The sequence below is a fragment of the Akebia trifoliata genome, chromosome 3 (assembly GCF_017979445.1).
Source record: "Akebia trifoliata isolate Shusen 1 chromosome 3, ASM1797944v1, whole genome shotgun sequence".
Classification (NCBI taxonomy): Eukaryota; Viridiplantae; Streptophyta; class Magnoliopsida; order Ranunculales; family Lardizabalaceae; genus Akebia; species Akebia trifoliata.
In genome coordinates, this window is record NC_141377.1 from 45,663,970 (window position 1) to 45,668,158 (window position 4,189).

General features: G+C 34.3%; 1 long non-coding RNA gene across 4 annotated transcripts; it reads left to right on the forward strand.

Annotated features, from left to right (window-relative positions):
* The first annotated feature begins 326 nt into the window (after window positions 1-326).
* On the forward strand, window positions 327-3,080 carry LOC147407337 (uncharacterized). 4 transcript variants are annotated; one of them, XR_015176767.1, is made up of 3 exons: window positions 792-1,050; window positions 1,158-1,814; window positions 2,609-3,080. It is a non-coding gene; the product is annotated as an uncharacterized LOC147407337 (long non-coding RNA). The 4 variants fall into 4 exon arrangements; XR_015176766.1 differs by having other exon boundaries at window positions 327-1,814; window positions 2,591-3,080; XR_015176765.1 differs by having other exon boundaries at window positions 327-1,814.
* The last annotated feature ends 1,109 nt before the right edge of the window (window positions 3,081-4,189 follow it).

Consider the following 4,189-nt stretch of genomic DNA (forward strand, 5'->3'; position numbering starts at 1 on the left):
ATTTTTCATGCAATCAAACATATTCTAAGTAGAATTCGGTAGATAACCGTGTTACTTGGTATATATATATATATATATAGGGTCTCGTTCAGCAACAAACATTTTGACAAAACATGAGTTAGAGGTCTTGGAATGGGCTGATTTTTGGTGAAGATGATCTCCTCACCGTAGAGATCATCCTCACCAAAAATCAACCCATTCCAAAACCTCTAACCCATGTTTTGAAAAATGTTTTGCCTAAATGTTTGTCAAAATGTTTGTTGTTGAACATTTCCCATATATATATATATATATATATATATATATTTTAAAATTTTAGAATCGGAATGTGGAGCAGAATTGAAACTGAAAAAAATCTCTTGGTCATAATTTTAAATACCAACCTCGGAGTCTTGGAATCAAAGAAATCAAACCGTTCACACAATCACAACCCACCCTTTATAGGCTTCTAGAAATGTAACCCGAGTTGAGTCAACAACCGAGTTTAAAGCCAGCCAATTATTGAGGTTGCTTCTTATCTACGTTTCTCTTGTCACGTTCCGTGATAGTGTGATCCAGCTAAAAAGTCTAAGATTCCAGCTGTGCGTGGAAGCTACGCATATAACACGTGTCACACGATTACCCATTAGAAATTAAAGACTCCAGAACCGTCGATTCCTTATCACCGACTTAGTGAGAACTAGGCTCTGATTCAACCACGTAGTTTGTAATCGACCGTCCATCTTTAACAACCAACTCAGCATCCTCCGTTGATTTTGTTTTAGGTTTTCAATAAATTCTGACTCCATTTCCTCTTTCTTTCATGTCCTTCGATGGTAATCGGTTGTATTATACGCCGCTGCGTGTTCTTAAGAGTTGTTTCTAAGTTTCTTCTTCAAGATCTCTCTACCTTTGTTCGTTTTTAATTACTATGGATCGATGATCTATGTTTTAATCGAGTCTTTTTTAAATTTTAGGGCGTTTGCGTGAGAATTTAATCTAAAATTTTCTGGTCCTTCTCTCTCAAGGGGCGTAATTTTTCTCTATCGCCAGGCATCTCTCTCTTCTAGGGTGAAATATTGATCATCTCTCCCTTTGTAGTTAGAGCTGAATCCTCGTTGATATTCCTTAGATCTGTGCCTTTCTTACTGTGGTGGATAATTCCTGATATTCTGCAGAAGATGCGCTTGCAGAAGTGAAGTTTCATCATCTGCACAAGATCTTCTTCGGTTACACAGTGAAATATTATTTAATTTTGTTTTTCGATTTTTAAGTTTTCTTGTTTGTTGGTTGGTTTTCTTGTGGTGCGTGATTTTGCAGGAGTCGTTCTCAATCCATATGTCGTTTGAAAGGCGAAGCTTAAAGAACGTGGTGATTAGTTGCGATTGGATGTCATCCAAACCTATTGAAGTCTCGACGAAATCGTAGTTCTCTTTGGCGAATTTAGCGAGGTGTTGAGGATATATGATTGTTGGATCCATATCAGATGTGGTTGTAAGTAGAGTTAGTATACATGATCTGATCTGATTTAGTGTTGGGGTGAGATGTCACGAAGATTTGAGAGGGGAGGATTGTCGCCTACCTTTTGTGATAGACCTTTGCCATGTCAGGTGCGCTTGCATGGCAGGTCAATACTACGCTAATAAAAAAATCTCTTTTTTTGGGTGTTTAGGGGAGATCGCACGGGGGTTTTGCCCGGGTTCTCCCCATAGTTTGGTGTGTGTTTTCTCTTTGAGCTTCTACTTTACTACTAGCGCCCTTTGATATGCAGTCATCACCATCATCATCATAAATTTACCAAAGCACTCAGGCAGTTTGCAACCATCAACTGGAAGGTATATCAATTTCAACAATTTTCTGCAAATTTTACACATTTAATTAGTTTTCATATATACGAAAGTATGTATCACGTATAGTACGAGGAAAGAATGGCCCAAATAATTAAGTTGTGCAGAGGTTGTCGTTATTACCAGAAATATCTCAGATCTAACGCTTAGACGTGAACATCTAAGCGTTAGATCTGCAGCCAAAGTCTATACTTTTCGAAAGGAAAATGCCGAAATCGAAATCGTAGTCTATGCAGATGTTTGTTGCTTATCGTTCATCACTAAGTATCTGTGTGCCTTGAACACCTTTTTTTAGTTATTGCTAGGTTCTTCGATTTTGGATTTTGGATTGAACGAGCATGACCATAATAAAAATGAGATTATAATTCATCCTAATCTGTAATCTTAGAAGAGTAATAAATTTATGTGCAATAAATAAGTAAAAATTGGGATCTCAATACTATCCTCTTTAATTAGATTTATTTGTGTATAATTCATCCTAATCTTCGTAATCTTAGAAGAGAGTTCTAAGTTTTAATGAATTATTTAAAAAATTGGTCTGCAATAAAGAAGTAAAAATTGGGATCTCAATACTATTCACTTTAATTAGATTTATTTATGTTTTGTTATCTATATACATGTGATATTAAGTATTTGCTTAAAGATTCGATCTATGTATGTTATTTAATTTTTCTTTAAATAGATGTTGGTATGATGTAAACTAAGTTCTTTCTGTAAAAGAAAATAAAGGGGGGGGGGTGGTATTAGATGAGTTTCTAATGAAGGATCCTGGTGTTATCAAGTCTTTTGACGGATGGGTTCGCACCCTTGGAGAGTTCATCATCTATTCGGCTTCTGTTGCAGCCTGGAGGGTTTTTATGCTGCGGAAGAGTGACGCTGCTTGTAGTTATGCTATGCTGAGGAAGAGGAACACGTTTTCTTACTGTTAATCGACAATTCTTAATGAAGTGGCTGTTTCTGATATAAATATTTATCTGGCAACAGACCTCCATCTAAGCCTGTAGAAGGGAATACGGTCTGCTTAGAATTTCAAGGTGAAAGTAAACATTCTCTCTTTTGAAACTGTTTGATTTTGCTGTTATTATCTGAAGTTGGTATACGCAACCTCTCGAGTCTCAATGGAACTTTGGCTTCCTCAAGATTGATGATTATTTTAATTTTAGCTTTTACATTTGTATGTTCACCTTATATATATTTTATTCGTCTCTTTTGTATTGGGTATGAAAATGGGTTTAATAAGTTTTATGTTCTCTCTATGGTTTGCAACAAATGCTCTAGTTCTCTTTCGCGACTGAAAATCTACTTGAAACGCAGTAGGGCTTATATTGCACTAGTCTGATAAATCTATGTGGAGATGATTATGGGATATTCGTTGTCCGAATAATTTAATAACCTAACATTTGTTGAAATTTGATGCGAACTTTGATCTTTTTACTCTTTTAATGTAAATTTATTACTGATCTTTCTTTAAATTCTTAGGCGGATACATATGGTTTACTTTTCATATATGGTAAAAAGGATTGGTCCAAACCTTTTTAAATACTAAATCAAATGGTTTGTACATATTCATATTGCAAGTCTCGGTGATTCTTATCCGGAGAGTAAGATTTAATCATTGGATTTTGCATGGTTGTGGATATATATATATTTTTTCCCCGGTGAGTAATGTATTTTAAATTGTAATATATTAGCTGATATCCACATGCAGGGATTGACTCTACGATCTAATTTGTTATTTCCTATTATAATAAAGTAATTTCTTATTTTGTTTTAATATTAGTAAGGCTTCTCTTTTCATATGGAACTATTTTCTTCTAATAAAATAGTCGAGCGAACTATTTATATATATATTTTTATATGATAAATGATTAACTATATATATGTTCTTGAAATTAAATTTGTTGTTCTGTACTTGAGCATAGCCTCCTACTCTTGGTCGTCGCTCATTGCATGTTTATTCTTTAGAAGTCTTGATTCTTATTTCAGTTATAATGATTAACTAAAATGTCTAAGAAATGAAATTCATATGTTTTTAAATATTATCGAAATGTAAATTCTTGCGCCTTTGATAGTCTGAATCAAGCTGCCTGGATTATCTCGATTATGATGATGTTATTTTGTTCAGAGCTGTCTTCTTGTTTGGTGGTCATTTTCGTAATAATGTCAAAAGTGGGAAAAAATGATTTAGTAGAAACTATTATTTTTTTTGTTTTAGTCAAGACCTCTTACACGGTTAGTAAATATATTTTTTTTAAATCGGGAGTTTTTTCCACCCGAGTACGAGGTGGGGGAATTATTTGTTATACTACAGTAGATCTTACGGACATCCAATAATTGTAAAAAAAAAAAATTTGGAAGCAGGG